We start from the raw sequence: 17,483 nt of genomic DNA on the forward strand, positions 1-17,483 counted from the left end.
TTTACCACTACAAGCAAATAGCAATTATTGTGCAGTTGTTAGAGAGCTGCAGGCATTCTGTTTCACTGTCCAAGTGTGATCTTCATAAACAAGAAAAAAGCAAACTGATCCATGCAACAATACTGAATAGTCGTCTTCAATTTTATATCCTTGATTATATGTTTTCATGATACTTGGAGCAAATCCTTATTTGCAGTAAGTTTTAGTTTGTTTATTATTTAGCAAATTAATATAGCCACCATCTCATAAAAAGTGTTTCTGGCTGGCCTACAACAGTTAAATTAAAAAAAAAAAATGTTTTAAAACAGGATTGTTAAAAATACAAACTACCAGGCACAGGAGAGATTATATATTAACTATAATGAAGCCATTTTAAAATGCCACTTGTCCAGATGCCAAAATGTTGCTTATCAATATTTCCATAAGTTTATTGTCTGGGTTTACAGAACTTCCTGTGCTTGCTAAATAAACTAAACTTTAGTTTATTTAGTGAAGGATTACTATTTTTTAAAAAAACATGTTAAATCAATATATTGGTTTAACCATCTGCTTTTTATGTACACTGAGAGCATATATACCAAAGACAAATTCCTTGTGTGTCCAATCACACTTGGCCAATAAAGAATTCTATTCTATTCTTAATTTACTCTACTTAACAATAGGACCCGCTTGCAACTTTCCATTCCATGTTCTTTTAAATGTCTCTTCCACTTGCTGCCTGTCTCCTGCTTTGAACTTTTCTCCTGCCTCGACACCATACTGCCTTGGCGGAAGGACATCACTGACAGACTACAAAGATGAGGGGAGGGGGGAAGGGTGAGCACAGGCATGGGTAACGGTAAAGGGGTTAGGTTCCACAAATAGGGCTATCCATTCACTGGTGCTGGGCATAGAGGGTTCGTGTGGGAATCGAGAACAGCGGACATCACGGAGCTGATGAGAACCAGTGACGTCACAATCCTCCGACCAGACCAATCCCGGCGGTGGGAGATACAAACTAAACGCCCTCCAGCTGGACATGATTACGGAGACACACCCAACCATTACGACAGAGCGGACCGATAAAAAGGTGCTGAGTAGCAGACGCTCTCAGTGCCGACTTTAGATGCATTTGCGATCTGGCATCAAGTAGAAGCTGTCATGTAGCAAGAAAATAAACCAGGTTTGATTCACTGAGCTCAGGCTGTGTGTATTCCCTGTGATTCTGCACCGGCAGCCTAGCGAAGCCGAGAGCTGGATTTATGTGACATTATAATAGTAGTTTTAACCATTTAGTCATGTCAACTCTTGGCAATTTCATAGGCAAGTGCTCTCCTTGCTACCCTGTCAATTATGCTTCTTTCAGTTTTTGGATGTTCATCTTTGTTTCAGCTTTGATGTTATCAAGCCAACATGTTCTTTACTTGCCCTTTCTTCTTGGTCCACTGACCATTTGTAGTATCATTGACTTCTCCAATGAATTTGCACGCATGACATGGCCAGAGTAAATCAGATCTAGTCTTGTGATTTTGGCTTCTAGTGATGTTTCTAGTTTTATACAATTCAGCAGCTCTCTGTTGGTTAATCTGGCTGTCCATGGTATATGTGATATTATCTTTGTTGATAGTTGCGAAGTCGTGTCTGACCCATCACGACCCTATGGACAACGTTCCTCTAGGCCTTCCTGTCCTCTACCATCCTCTGGAGTCCGTTTAAGCTTACACCTACTGCTTCAGTGACTCCATCCAGCCACCTTGTTCTCTGTCGTCCCCTGCTTCCCTCAATCTTTCCTAGCATTAGGTTCTTCTCTAGTGAGTCCTTCCTTCTCATTAGGTGGTCAAAGTATTTGAGTTTCATCTTCAGGATCTGGCCTTCTAAAGAGCAGTCAGGGCTACTAAGTCAGGGCTACATAGTATCCTATGTTTGACTTTGGATGAGAATTTTCTATGAATTCAGCCACTTTGGTTTGTAAACCATGGTTTATCATTTAGTGTGGTGATGAATGCTAATTCAATAAACCATTGTTAAATTAAAGTCTGACTTAGTGCATTATGTGAATTGGCATTATGTTCCATCTGTTATTCATTGGTTTTGGACTTTGAGGCTTCAGTTGCTAATACAACCATGCCCTCACAATTTCCATTTAACATCTATTCTTCATCAGTTTAAATCAGGCACATCACCTTTCACAGCCTTGCTTATACATAAGGTGACATTTTTATTACGAATTTTGAACTCATACTTTTGAATTTATATTCTGAGTTATTAGTAAATTGTGACATGATCTAGCTTTGCATTCTATATAAATACATACAGTTTTGCTGAGCTTCTGAGGAGGAGATTAAAAACTTGTGTATCTTCTCTCCAAATTTCAAATTAATACCCAGCAAAATAAAACAATAATTAACAAAAACTCTTCCAATTAAAAGGTCTTCTTTGTCTTCATGATTGTCTTATGAGATGGTTAAATAGGTAGATGCAGACTGGAGTCAAATAGTGAAATATTTTCCTTCACCAAGCTTTCAGAATAAATCACAAATGGTTGTGCATAGTGCTAAACCATAAACATGCATTGTGAACCATAATCATTGGAGTCACAATATATGCTACGCCATGCTAAATAAACAATAATGTAATCTGTAAATTCAACAGTTTAATTTCAGACCAGATTCTTTTCAAATGTAGTCTGACACTTTGGCATATACACAGCACTGGCCCTAAGCCTGTAAACAAAAGTTTTAAAAAGACAAGAGAAGCCCAACACAATTCAGCAACAACAACAACAACAACAACAGATGACCGTGATTATGAACTCAATCCTAAAAAGGAGGAAGGTTAAGCTAAAAATTCCAAGTCGTATAACTTTTCCTCATAGAGATTAATAGTCACATTTGACAATCAGCCAGGGAAATCCACTGATACGTGACTTATTTCACATTTTCCACTAAAGTTAAACCATAATGGGATGTGTGAATTCAGCCATATAATGTTATTGGCCCAAGGCCAATGAAGGTATTATCCAAATGTGTTTTTAAATGAAAGTTTTGCCACAGTCATGAGATTTCACAATAGAGGGCAGGAAAAGTACATCTAAGAAAATCATGTGAGTTCTACTTTACCTCAAGTACTGTGTGTGCAAACTTTTTCATGGTAGCATTTAAATATTTGTTTACTTCATTATTTAACCAGAGATTCCACAATAAAGTATTCGATGAATTATTTTAAAAAGTTAATATTTAATTGAAAGAATCTGAGCCAAACCACCAACTTCTTCTTCTTGTGCCATATCTGTCATCGGATTTTGGCGATCATGTTGGCGATCCTATTTTTATCAACAGCCGCACGAAAAAGTGGTGCTGAGTTTTGTCCAAACCAGTTCCTTAGATTTTGAAACAACAATATTTGTATATTATATGCTAACAGTTTGTAGTAGCACAAAGTAAAGAAAGTTCTCTCATTGACCAAATGTTTGCTGTGATAATATACATACTTTTTATATTCTTTGTTAGCTGAATAACAACTTAATAAGTCAATATTAAGTTCTGTGTATTCAAAGTATACTAAATAGCTCTGTAAAGTAAGTTTGCCGAAAACCATAATGCTTGTGCCAAAAGGTCCTGTCAGGCTTTTGCTTGAATGTTAACTCATTATTTGAATTTATTCCTGAACCAAGTAACATGCTAAATGATCAGCATGACTTAATGTATATTAAACTTGATTATTATTCTGGTAAAATACTTCTTTTAGAGCAGGGGTCCCCAACCCCAGATCTGTGGACTGGGAGCTGTCCATGGACTGTTGGGAACTGGGCCATGCAAGCAGTGGATGAGCGTGCAAAACTCCATTCACACAAGCAGTGGGTGAACGAATACAACCATCCCCTCCCTGCCGCTGTTCCATGGACCTGGAAGGGTTGGGGACCGCTGTTCCAGAGAAGTAGTAAGGAATGGATAGTTGCAATCTTGAGGGTGGGGGACCTAGTTTTACTAGGTCTGCTATTATCTGGGTTATAAAAATCCTAATGGAGCATCTAAGAAAATCATGTGAGTAGCATGATTTGCTGCCATCTAGTGGTTGTCAGAATATTTGCAACCCAAATATGATGGCCTAAGCTCACATGATGATAAAACTAAGTAACTTAGATCTTGGGAGCCGTAGCTACCAGTAATCCACTGATTTCTATGCATTTTTAAGTAACATTTTTATTCTTCTGAAGCCTTAAGCCTTTAATGTCTGATAGTTTACATAAGCAACAGGATCTTAAAAAATAATTAAAAAAGTAATACCACATTTACATTATAATCTTATGTGCATTTATATATTTAGTCTCCGGAGGGGGCGGCATATAAATTTAATAAATATATAAATAAATAAATTTTGCAATAAACTGTTAACAACTATGAAGCTGATTTACAGCTAAATCCGTATGCAGTTAATACTGTAAGACTTAGTATGTACCTTTTATTCTTTTTCAAATAAAGATTAAAGAACAGCAAATTCTATATTAAAGTATTAAGAATAATTTGTAGAACTAAAACTCTAGGCAAAAAAGAATGATTTCACCTGGCCTGAAAAAGTATCCAACTTGGTGCCTAGATAGAATATATCAACCTTTGGTATCTATCTCAAAGGCTTTTCTTTAGTTATCCTCCATCTCATCTTGAGACTGGATAGGGAAGAGAATCTAGACCAGGGGTGTCAAACTCACATCATCCCGGCGGCGTCACATGACATATCGGGACTTTTTCCCCCCTTCACTAAACTGGGTGTGGGCATGGCCAGCGCGTGATGCATCCAGCCCACGGGCCGGGAATTTGACAGCCCTGATCTAGGCAGTAGTCAGCCAGAAGAAATCTTAAAGTCTATGCCTACTATGAAGCTGGTTTTGACACAAAAACTTTTAATCAAGTATAATTATTTTGTGTCTATTATTCTAACAAGCTTAATGTTCCACTTCTGTCTTAACTTCCACTTCTGTCTTACTGATACTTTGAGGAAACTGTTTTGGTTTGTCTTACTCTGAAGAATAGATTTAAATCTACTTTGCAAGGACACATTGACCAAGAAATAATAATAATAATAATAATAATAACAACAACAACAACAACAACAACAACAACAACAACAACAAAGCGTACAATTTATTGACATCGTGGTACCAGGAGATGCCAGAATTGGAAAAAGAATTGGAAAAAATCACGAAATATCACGACCTGGCCATCAAAACTATGCAATTATGGTTGAAGCATGTAACAGTGATACCCATTGTTATCAGGGCACTTAGTACCATGTCCAAGAATTTTATAAGATACATCAACAAATTGCAACTTCCTGCAATAACACCAGAAGAACTGCAAAAAATTGCACTACTTGGAATATTGTACATCTTAAGAAGGTACTTGGTTGATACCTAGGACACTGGCAGAAACCTGTATCAATCATTAGCACCAGTCAATGGTATTTGTGATGCATTTTTGAATGTTTAGTTGACTGAGTTTCATGTTTAATGAATAAAGTAAATAACAATCGTAGATGACCCTTACTCTGTCAAGGACCTTGGAGTACTCATCTCTAATGATCTAAGAGCCAGAGCTCACTGTAACAGCATTGCCAAAAAGACATTAAGAGTTGTTAACCTAATCTTGCAGAGCTTCGGTAATATATACTGCAAACTAGGGCATACAAAACCTTTGCTAGACCAATTCTCGAATACAGCTCATCTGTCTGGAACCCACACTGCATATTGGACATTAATACAATTAAGCGAGTCCAGAGATATTTCACGAGAAGATTCCTTCACTCCTTTGCTCACAACAGAATACCTTATGCCACCAGACTTCAAATTTTGGGCTTAGAACTATGCTGCCTTCGGTCTGACCTAAACGTAGTACACAAAATTATCTGCTACAACATCCTACTTGTCAATGACTACTTCAGTTTCAACCGCAACAATACATGAGCACACAATAGATACAAACTTAAGGTAAACTGCCCCAAACTTGATTGCAGAAAATACGACTTCAGCAACAGAGTGATCAATGCCTGGAATGCACTACCTGACTCTGTGGTTTCATTCCCTAATCCATCCATAACTGTAACTTTAGACTGTCTACTGTTGACCTCACCCCATTCCTAAGAGGTATGTAAGGGGCGTGCATAAGCGCACCAACGTGCCTACCGTCCCTGTCCTACTGTCCCCATTTATTCGTATCCATTTCCTGTATTCATAACCGTGCTTATACTTATATCTGTAATCTTATACATGCTTGACAAATATATGTGTGTGTGTGTGTGTGTGTGTGTGTGTATTCTGAGGTTTTTGCGGGTGTTTGTATGTAGGTCTTTGGTTATTCGGGTTTTCTCCCGTGTAAAATTGGAGGTTTCTTGGCAACGTTTCGACAAAGTCTCATTCGTCATCTTCAGGCTGGTGTTCTCGGCTTCATGCTTCTAGGAGCAATGTGTGTGATTGCAGCTGTTTCTTCCTTTTAACTGCCAGTGGGGGTGTGGACTGATTGGGTGGGAGCTTGGCTGTGTTCTGATTGGGCGGAGGTGTGTTCTGATTGGTTGGGGGTTTGGCTGTGCTCTGATTGCATGGGGGGTTGGCTGTGCTCTGATTGGCTGGGCGTGTGTTCTGTTTAGGTGGGGGCTTGGTTGTGCTCGGGTTAGTCTGAGTAGCAGGGGGATTTGAGCTAGTGAGCTGTGTTGCTGTTGTTTGGCTTCGTGTTCGTGGCCGTGCCACCTCTTCATGGTGGGTGTCAGTCTGCTTCATGTATGGATTGGAGGGGTTTAAAGTGGCTAATGATGCAGCTGTGGTCTGGCTTCTGGTCCGGGGTCGTGCCTCATCATCAGTGTGGGTTTGAGTCTGCTTTCTGCGTGGATGTGTGCTGGTTATATCCTGTGTAACTCTCGTGAGTGTGGGTCTGGTGTCATTCTTTGTGTTAGGGACTCGTTTGTCAATAAGGGCCGGTTTCCAAATGGCTGGTAGGTGGGAGGTATCATCTCGTTTATTCATGCTGTGTGGACGTTTTTCTATCTCGATGGCTTCTCTGATTATTCTGTTGTTAAAGTGTTCAGTTTTGGCGATAGTTCTGGTCTTTGCCAAGAAACCTCCAATTTTACGCGGGAGAAAACCCGAATAACTAAAGACACACACACACACACACACACACACACACACACACACATATATTTGTAAAAACCAGCCTTTCTTATTCTAGGCCTCAATAAAATCTTAACGGATTGTACAGTAGGCAGAAGGTCTGGAAGTTTATTCGGGCAGATAGCACTAACTTTTTCCATCTTTATTACAATTGAATTATTTCAACTCTCTGGATTCTTCCTTCTTTTTTCCCCAAGATTATACATGCTCACATATGAGGCTTTCCACTGGTCAGGTTGATGTGTTATTCATCAGAGTGATAATTGGAAGATTAGCTTACTCTCTCCAATAAGAAAATAGTGCCTAAAGTTGTTCAAGTGAAGAGATCAAATCTGTATCACATGTCTTCTTATGGTGCATAACCCTTTTAAAAGAAGGAATTTAGCATGACCAAGAAAACAAAATGTAATGTCATACAATTATAAAGATTAAAGGATTATCAATTTTATGCTTTTGAGTGTCAGCGTTCCAGAAAAGCCCCAACTCCAAGTAAAGATGCAGAAGCAAACATTTTTCCAAAGTTCTCTTTACTAGAATAGGCAAACTAGCACATCTGGGAAAACCGAATCTGAAAAGCCCGGGTTTTTCTTCAGTAAGTCAAAGCTCCAAAACCATCCTCTCACTCCCCAGTTGACCACATGCTCCAATTAACATCTGTTCCATCTCAATCCAGCCCCGACCACTCCTTCTCCAGATGCTGGATCGCCCTGACCTTGACCAACAGGAAGAATGCTATTATGTCTACTAACAACCCCTCTCCTTAATCCCCCCTCCTACTTTCCCACACATGAGAAGGTGGCAGCATTGAAGCTTCCGGCCTAATATGGCTTCCAAAGCTGACAGTGAGACTCACATCCATACTTTGAGGAAGGCTACAACTATAGTTTATTTAGCAACAAGCAAAGGGAAACATTTTAATAATGATATCTAGAGGGTATAAACATTTTATATGAAGTCAGAGAAAAATTAAAACATTCATTTGCCCTGCATAAATGTAAAGATACACATGGTCATTAAAAACAAGCAAAATATTAACATAGGTGTTAATTTATTTTAGATGCCACATTTAGGATAAAATATTATTTTAACTGCTTGCCTTTAACACACAAATTTGGTCTCCCTTTCATCAGAAACAGATATCTAACTCTCTTGCAAACATTGGATTTTCTGTTATTACAATCTTACAAAAATGTCAGATATTGCCTGCATATGATGCACCAGAGACTAGAAGGGGTTAAGTCTTTACAGACATCACATGTGACTATATCAGCCAATAAACTCTCCTATTGGACTCTTACCTAGAAACCACTTGGATATCTTCCCCTTTTCTCTCTCTCTCTCTCTCTCTCTCTCTTATCTATCTCTCAGCGAGACAATATGTGAACTTCTCTCTCCTCTCAACATCTGAGTCATACAGTTAAGGTAAAAATGTAACACCCTGTTCATTATCGTATGCATGTACATATTTGTAAATAATAAAAACAACCTTTTGAACCTGAAGCTGTATTGACCAAATAACTTCCTCATAGAACCAAATGAGCACGACCATCAATATATATCTGATAAAAAAGATGATAACAATCCCAGGTTTTATTGTAACACATTCTCCTTAGGAAACTACTGATATAGAAAAGAAGTGGAACAACTGCTTGCAGGAACATGTATGCCGCCCCCTACTGATTTTCTCTAGAAATAACCAGCTGAAAATGTAAGGAATTCAGTTGACCTAATTGCAAAAAAACAACAACCACAATTTATAGATTGCAGAAAACTAACAATAGATTGGAAAATTCATACAAAAAAACCCCTAGAGGTCAGACCTGATGCCTGGGGGTTAAACCAAAATTCAGTTGGTTTATTTTTCTCTTAGGATGTTGGTGAAACATGGACATGATTAACACCACCATGTGGTGGTTAAATATTGTAGTTAAGTGATTCAGTAGGTTGGTGACCTGGAATCATATAGAATATTGACAGATGTAGTTTTAAACAAGCTAGGAATAGAGGCTGAGTATGGAAAGAACAGAAACTTCTGTCCTTGTTGGTTTGTTGTACTGTCAAGATAAACAAAAGCAATGGTTTGCTGATGAGACCAGATTCTACAGCCCTCATATTAAAACTTACTTCATAATATTGTTTAAATACTATAACAAAGATTCTGCTAAATCCATTAGCAGAACTTTTTTATGTGCTTTGCACCATTAACAAAATACCGAAGCCTAGATATCATCATTAGTAGTTCTCACTGAAAACATTTTCATTCGCCTTGACATTTAACCCTGATGCAGGCCATCTAAAGCCTTGGTGGCACAGCAGATTAAAGCGGTGTTAAGTGACACCAGCTGCCTGCAATTACTGCAAGTTCAAATCTCACCAGGCTCAAGGTTGACTCAGCCTTCCATCCTTTCGAGGTAGGTAAAATGAGGACCCGGATTGTGGGGGCAATAAGCTGACTTTGTATAAAAAACAACAACACTTGGGGGGCCGAAAGCCCTACTAAGCAGGTATATACAAAAGTATGAAGGCTATTGCTTAATGCATTGTAAGCCACCCTGAGTCTCCGGAGAAGGGTGGCATATAAATTGAACCAAGAAAGAAAGAAAAGAAAGAAAGAAAGAAAGAAAGAAAGAAAGAAAGAAAGAAAGAAAGAAAGAAAGAAAGAAAGAAAGAAAGAAAGAAAGAAAGAAAGATACCTGTTATGTATTATATGATTATTTAATTCACATGTTAAATAAATAAGCAGAGCACCAGGGAGAGGCTCCGGATCTCCCAGATGTGGTGGGGCAAGAGAAAATTGCAAATGATGATCACATGATTGCAGGATACTTGGCAACATATAGTAAATGCAAAACATGTTGTCAAGCACTCAAAATGTGGCCATAATGTGTGATCACATCATGATGGCCAGAAATGCTTTATCAGCTATAAAGTAAATATTCCAAGGCTGTTGTGACTGTGCTATTATAGGTAGTCCTCAGTCTATCTCGGTCATTCAGTGATCAAACTTATTGTCCCTGCAAAAAAAAACCCAAGCTATTTATGACTCAATTCCAAAGTTGCAGGCTCAATTACGATCATAACTAGAGGACTACCTGTAATAGCATATTTCCTATTTTGTTGTAACATTTTGAAATATTGAACAGCTCCATCTTCATTTATTAGTTCCTTTAGCACTGGAAGATCATGTGCAGAGCATGTGATAATCAGTGTTTTTGTTTTATCCGGCCCAATGCAACTTACAACCGGTCACTTAGCAACTGGTCAAAGTTATAACAGACCTTCTTAGGGGTACTTATGACCAGGTTCTGAAGTTCCAACGGTGGTCAAATGACCATTTTTGGGGCACTCGGCAACCAGCTCACATTTATAGTTATTTGCAGCATCCCACAGTTAGTTACATCAAGGATTCTCAACCCTCCGTCTGTCGACTGGCACCAGTCCGCAGTGTGCCAGCAACTGGTCCACGCAAACAAGCAAAGTGCAGGCCTCATGCATCTAAATTGTGCCCTGCAAACGGTGGCAGAGGAAAGGAAAATGTCACCCTTGAATTTAGCCATCTAAGGGAAAGTGACAGCAACAAACATAAGGGATAAGTACAGAGAAAAGCAAGAAGTTTGCAAAAGGCAGATGTCTCTTACAAACCAGTAAGATAACTCTGCAAATCCTAAACAATAAACAGAAGCAGATGTGGTGGGGGAGGTTTCTGAAAAAAATACATCACCCAGACCCTTAAGCCAGCTACTACATTGTGAAAGACAACTGATGGACTTACAGAAGATAGAACGGCTTCCTCCTAGAGACAGTTACAGCCTAGTCTTGAACAGTCTGTAATCCTCAGCATGCTCTTTAAAATGAAAACTTCCCAACTTATCCTTTCAACTCATTCTGAGGAAGTCAGTCCACTTTTAACTTCCAGAGTGCAGCCATAAAGGTGTTGTTACTTTAGCACACAAAAGTAAAATTCCCCACTCAGACAACTTCAAGGACACCTTATCAACAGAGCCTCTGCAATGGAAAGATCTAAATAAACAACTTATCAACTCACAGCAACCCAGCTGTCTAATGAACCAGAAGAAGAAAGTCTAATTAACACTTTCAGTGCCTTGTCACAGAACACACTAGGCTGATATCATTAAAAGGCTGGAGAAGCCTTAAGGACAGCCTAAAAACAGCCAAACCACTAAGAAATTTAGCTCTATTAATTACTCAGAGTAATAAATTTCACCTTGGGAAACAATATGATTGCACTGCTGAGGAGGAACAGTTTATCTGCACCCTGACAGCTGCCTGGAAGGATTCAGATCCACAAAAATCCATGCAAAGCTTGATATTGACAATGTAGGACTCCTCTTTCTTTTTAATTTGTGCCCCAACAATCCTCTGAAACAACCAGAATCCTCAAAATTATTGTTTGTTTTTTTAAAATATAGTTTCTCGGGATAATGAGCAGTCGGTCTGCTGATCATTCTAATCCTCGGAATGCTGAATCTTCAGAAGCTGTGCTTATTGGTGGGAGCTCAACAGGTCCATAAAGTGGGCACTGGATAGGTCAGCATTCATAATGCAGAAGGCATGACAGCATGGAGACCAGTATAAGATTAATGCTCTAAAAATTCTAACATAGAATCTTGCTTGCTGGTATTGCAATTCTGGGAGTTGAAGTCCGCCAGGCTTAAAGTTGCCAAGGTTGGATTGGGGACCCCTGTAATAGAGGTTCCAATTTTTCTGCCTGCCTGTATGGCAAAGATATAAACATGGACAGTTGATGACTTCCTATTTAATGGATACCTGACTGGCCCTGCCCCCATCTATTCTCTACCTCCCAAGTCCCAGCTGATCAGAAGGAAATGGGGAGTTTACAGTAACCTTCCCCTGGAGTGGGGTGGGAATGGAGATTTTACAGTATCCTTCCCCTGCCACGCCCATGCCCACGCCCACCAAGCCATGCCATGCCCACCAAGCCACACCCACAGAACCAGTAGTAAAAAAATTTGAAATCCACCACTCATATAAAATGAAGGCAGCTCCAGGTATGGGGCCAGAGGGGCTGAAAGGCAATTAGGATATTTTCATTCCTATCTCTTTGAGAGTAGCAGCTACAACAATCCCTCTTTTAAAGCAAGCGGCTGTCGCCCTATTTCTCAGTTTGGTATCAGCTCATTGTTAATATTAGTGTTTACTTTCTACCAGGGGTGGGCTCTAAATTTTTTTACTACCGGTTCTGTGGGCATCGCTTATTTTGTGGGCGTGGCTTGATGATCATGTGACAATTATATAGGATTTAGCAGAGGTACTGGTCTACCAGGCTTTTAACTGCTTGCAGAGCTGTAACGATCTACCCATTTATTTTTTGCAGGCACTGATCTACTCATGTATTTTTGTAGGCACTGGTCTACCCATTTATTTTTGCAGGCACTGATCTACTCATGTATTTTTGCAGGCACTGGTCTACCCATTTATTTTTGCAGGTCTACTCATTTGTTTTCTTTTAACACTGATCAGCTGTAGGGCAGCCCTTTGAAGCCCGCGGCAAGAGTTTAAACAGTTTTTTTCCCTCTAGCCATCAGCTGGGACTCAGGAGGCAGCAATAGATTGGGGGTGGGGCCAAATAAAAGGTAAGAATAAAGCGGGGGGTGGGGGCGGGAGGGCAGGAGAGGCAGAACCGGTTCGGTTACGTCATATTGTCACCGCTACCGGCTCGGCGGAACCGGGAGGAACCCACCACTGCTTTCTACCATTACAAAGAAAAGCTATAATCAATGTGGTATGAAGCTAGAAGATATGCTGGCAACCTTCTTTGAATTGCCCAAATGCTGTGGCACAAGCAGACCTGGGCCCTGATGATTATAACACGTTATAATAAACTCCACTTCTGTTCAATAACTAATGACTTCATCTTAGCCTGCACTCCTTTCTGGCGGCTTTTCAAAGATAAAAGATCAAATTATGCTGAATTCTGCCTTGCAAGAATGATAAATAAACTTAATCTCCTTATACTAAATGGTTCTAAATGGCAGATAAACTTACATTTATGACATGCATCAGTAAAAAGTACAATTGATAGCATGCTGATTAATATGAACTTTCTATCTTACATGGAAAATTTCAAAGTATTTCCTCATCTAGAGAACAAACATTTTTCATTATACGAAACATTTTGCCTATATTTGAAGTCTCCCACTTGGCAGGTGTACCTAGAGCCAAAATGGCAAATCTATGGCACACGTGCCACAGGTGGCATTCAGCGCCCTCTCTGTGGACACGTGAGCCGTTACCCCCGTTCAGCTCTGCCGTGCATGTGCACGCACCTTCCACCAGACTGCTGGTCATGGGGGCTCTGCTGCACATGTGCAGGGGGTGGGGTGCATGCGTAGGGTGCGCGCACATGCGTGGCCTTGTGGGGCATGCAGCGGTGTGTGCATGCGTGGGGGGATGAGGTGCGTGTGGGGGCACATGCATATGCATGGGGAATACACACATGCGCGAGAGGCAGGGCGCATGCGTGAGGGGCCCCATGCGCATTGCATTTTGAGGATCTTTTTCAGGGGTGAAATGCTTCCGGTTCGGACGGGATCGCCCGATCCGGAAGTGATGGAGGTGGGTGGTTCGGAGAACCTGTAGCAAAAATCCCTGCCCCCCTCCATGCCCAGCTGAGCCGCACAATCATCAGAGGCTTTTTTTTTTTTTACTTTTAAAAGCATTTTTTCTACAACCTCTTTGGCCAAAAAATGCTTTTAAAAGTAAAAAAAAAAAAAAGCCTCTGATGATCGCATGGCTCAGCTGGGATCGTCAAAGGCTTTTAAAAGAAAAAAACCCTTTTTAAAAAGCCTCTGCCGATCAGGCAACTCAGCTTGGATCGTCAGAGCTTTTGAAGGCATTCGCCGAAGAGGTTGTAGAAAAAATGATTTTAAAAGAAAAAAAAATTGGTCACACCCACCCAGCCCCCCCCCAAGCCACGCCCACAGAACCGGTAGTAACAAATTTTAGATTTCACCACTGGTCATTTTGGTTCATTTTTACCTTTTTGGTTGTCTCTTTTGTGTGTACATGTTGTATATCTCTATGTGCTGTTGATGGCTGATCTGTCTGAGTGGAGGGGCGCCCCCCCCCCCGAGCCCCATTTTGGCTGCCAGAGGCATCGCGAGTTGATCCTATTTCCAGGCTGGCCCCACAGACCAGATTTAAGCACCCTACAGGCCAGATCTGGCCTCGGGCCTTGAGTTTGACACTCCTGTTCTAGGAATTCTCTAGCATTTTGGATTTAGCTTGGCCTAGGCTACTCAGTTTCTCAATTTTTTTTTTTTATTTATTTATATGCTGCCCTGCTCCGGAGACTCAGGGCGGCTTACAATGCGTTAAGCAATAGCCTTCATACTTTTGTATATTTTATACAAAGTCAGCTTATTGTCCCCACAACCGGGTCCTCATTTTACCTACCTTAGAAAGGATGGAAGGCTGAGTCAACCTTGAGCCTAGTGAGAATTGAACTCGCAGTAATTGCAAGCAGCTGGAAGCTAAATACTACTTTTAACAGTAGCATTAGTCTGCTGTGCCACTCAGGCCCCTATTAAATTAAATTAAATTATTAAATTAAACAATTAAAGCTAAGGTTATGTTTGTCGATTGTTGTTGTGCAATTAAGGAGTTTTCATCATGTCTTTTGATTGTTAGTTGGTATTCATGCATATACTCTGCCTGTCTGTCCTACCTAGTGGCTGTTGCAGTCCTTGCACTGCACGTTGTAGATTTTTTCTTCTTCTGAGGCTACTAAATCTTTGGGTTTACTTAAGATGTTTTGGAATGCTGGTGCTTTTCTGATAGATTTGTGTTTCTTCCCCACACAACAGTAACCACATACCTCCCTACTGGTTATGGACTTGTAACTTTCCGCTGGCTTTCCCATTTGTAAATTTCCCATAAACAAACTGGCAGGAATTGGAGGAAGGGAGATAATCACAGAATGACAGGGAGGGGGGAAGGGAGGGAGGGAGGGAGGAAAGAAGAAAGGAAGGAAGATGAGACTTAATGTGCACTCTAGGGCAGGGATGCTAAACTGGTGGCCCGTGGGCCAGATGTATCATACGCAGGTCATGCCCACCCCAGCTCCGCGAATGGGAAAAACATCACGAAACATCATGTGACGGCAACGTGATGTGGCTGGTTTGACACCCGTGCTCTAGGGCAATAAGTTTTGAACCAATGTACCTCAAATGGACTAACTTACAGAATGGGTTCAAAATCCAAATTTTATAATTTGCCAAATTGGCCAAATAGTGATGTTTGATTGTGCTATATAGTTCAACGTTGGCTGTTTTCAAGGAGGATGCATCTCTGAATGTATCCTAACTTTTCCAGTGGAAGGCAGTACATTAGCTCTGCCATTGTTGAAGGCATTGAGGAATCTGGCAAGGAAATGTCTCTGAAACGACGACCCAATGAGTCATGTGTTGTCTAGGATCATACTACAATAAAACATGGTAGTTGTCAGGTTTATGGTGTATCGCGATGTATAAATCCAGATCCCTTCCAAAAAGTGCCCATCTTTTTGCTTCTACCCTCCCAGGGCCATAAAAGTAATGTTATACAACTATAGGTGTCATGCAGGGAGACTTAAAAGATCAGGAATGTTGTAACTAAAGAAAAAAATAATAGAATTAACTCATCTGGGCCAGCTTCCTGTCTGATTTACCTCACAAGGCTGACATCATTGCATTATTGGACCATTGAGTCAATGGCACAACTTTTGGTAGTTCTTTTAACACTGTTGTGGCTTCTTAACAAATACGGTGCTAGTCAACTCTTTGGGCCTAACTTTTGCACCCCAGTTTTTTGCGTGAAGTGTGTGGGGGGAGAGAGCTGCCGGTTTGTCCCTCGCCTTCCCGCTTTCAGAGGTACCAAGTGGGGGGATGGGGGGAGGCTTGCTTGTGTCTTTCTGTATCAAGCCGAGGTTCCATAATGTATGTCCAAATGAGGAAGAAAAAGTAGGAAGGGGTAGAAGCTGTAACATCCTCTACTGTAAGGAATCCCCTACCTTTCTGAGCAATAACAGAATTCAAAAGCAGTTGTGCCCTTATCTGGAGCAGGAAAGGGTAAGCAGTTGGAAAGTTAATTCCCTTTTCCAATCTCTGCTGGTTATTCACATTTTATCGCTTCCTCTCTGTTGTTTTTCTCTCGAGCAAGATTACATTACCCTTTCCAAATAGGTGTTCGGTCTCATTCAACTCTTAACTTAAAGCACAATTGCATAATTGTACCAATAAATTGCAGGACGTGGGAGGGAGGGCAATTAATAAACACATGGTACTCTTCTGCTTGTTGCAACTAGATCCCACATTCTCATGTTGCTGAATTTGACAAACCTCTCCATCACCACCACCACCACCTGGAGAAGTTAAAGAAAACAGCCTGTTAATTTTTACGCAACGATGCTGCAATCTTCTCTTCCTACGTGCCTCTGCCCCATGCCTCAGCTATACTCCTGGCCAAAAGTTTTGAGAATGACACAAAGATTAATTCACACAAAGTCTGCTGCTCCAGTTTGGAAGATGGCAATGTGCATATACTCCAGGACAGGGGTGAAATCCAGCAGGTTCTGACAGGTTCTAGAGAACCAGTAGTGGAAATTTTGAATAGTTCAGAGAACCAGTAGCGGAAACTTTGAGTAGTTCGGAGAATCGGCAAATACCACCTCTGGCTGGTCCCAGAGTGGGGTGGAAATGGAGATTTTGCAGTATCCTTCCTCTGCCATGCCCACCAAGCCACACCCACCAAGCCATGCCCACAAGCCACACCCACAGAACCAGTAGTAAAAAAAATTGAATTTCACCACTGCTCCAGGATGTTATGAAGAGTGATCAGATCAATTTGCAATTAATTGCGAAGTCCCTCTGTGCCATGAAAATGAACTTAATCCCCAAAAAACATTTCCATTGTATTTCAGCCCTGCCACAACAGGACTCGGGTAAAGTCATTTTCTCTGATGAATCCCTTTTCCGATTGTTTGGGGCATCTAGAATAAAACTTGCCTGTAGAAGAAAAGGTGAGCGCTACCATCAGTCCTGTGTCATGCCAATAGTAAAGCATCCTGAGACCATTCATATGTGGGGTTGCTTCTCAGCCAAAGGAGTGGATCACCCACAATTTTGCCTAGAAACCCAGCCATGAATAAAGAATGGCACAAAAACCTCCTCCAAGAGCACCTTTTCCCAACCATCCAAGAAGAGTTTAGTGACGGGCAATGCCTTTCCCAGCATGATGGAGCACTTTGCCATAAGGCAAAAGTGATAAAACTAACTAAAGCTTGGGGACCAAAACATTGAGATTTTGGGCCCGTGGCCAGGAAATT

General features: G+C 40.7%; 1 protein-coding gene across 4 annotated transcripts in view; it reads right to left on the reverse strand.

Moving 5' to 3' along the window:
* ST3GAL6 (ST3 beta-galactoside alpha-2,3-sialyltransferase 6) overlaps positions 1-11,121 on the reverse strand; it is a 58,208-nt gene extending 47,087 nt beyond the window's left edge. For all 4 annotated transcript variants that reach the window (XM_070942752.1, XM_070942749.1, XM_070942750.1 and 1 more), the window contains exon 1: positions 10,911-11,121. The gene's annotated coding sequence lies outside the window, so the exon portion shown is untranslated. The remainder of the gene's footprint in view (positions 1-10,910) is intronic.
* Between the last annotated feature and the right edge of the window lie 6,362 nt (positions 11,122-17,483).

Source organism: Pituophis catenifer, unplaced genomic scaffold, assembly GCF_029215685.1.
Source record: "Pituophis catenifer annectens isolate HBS135680 unplaced genomic scaffold, rPitCat1.0.hap2 SCAF_4, whole genome shotgun sequence".
NCBI lineage: Eukaryota > Metazoa > Chordata > Lepidosauria > Squamata > Colubridae > Pituophis > Pituophis catenifer.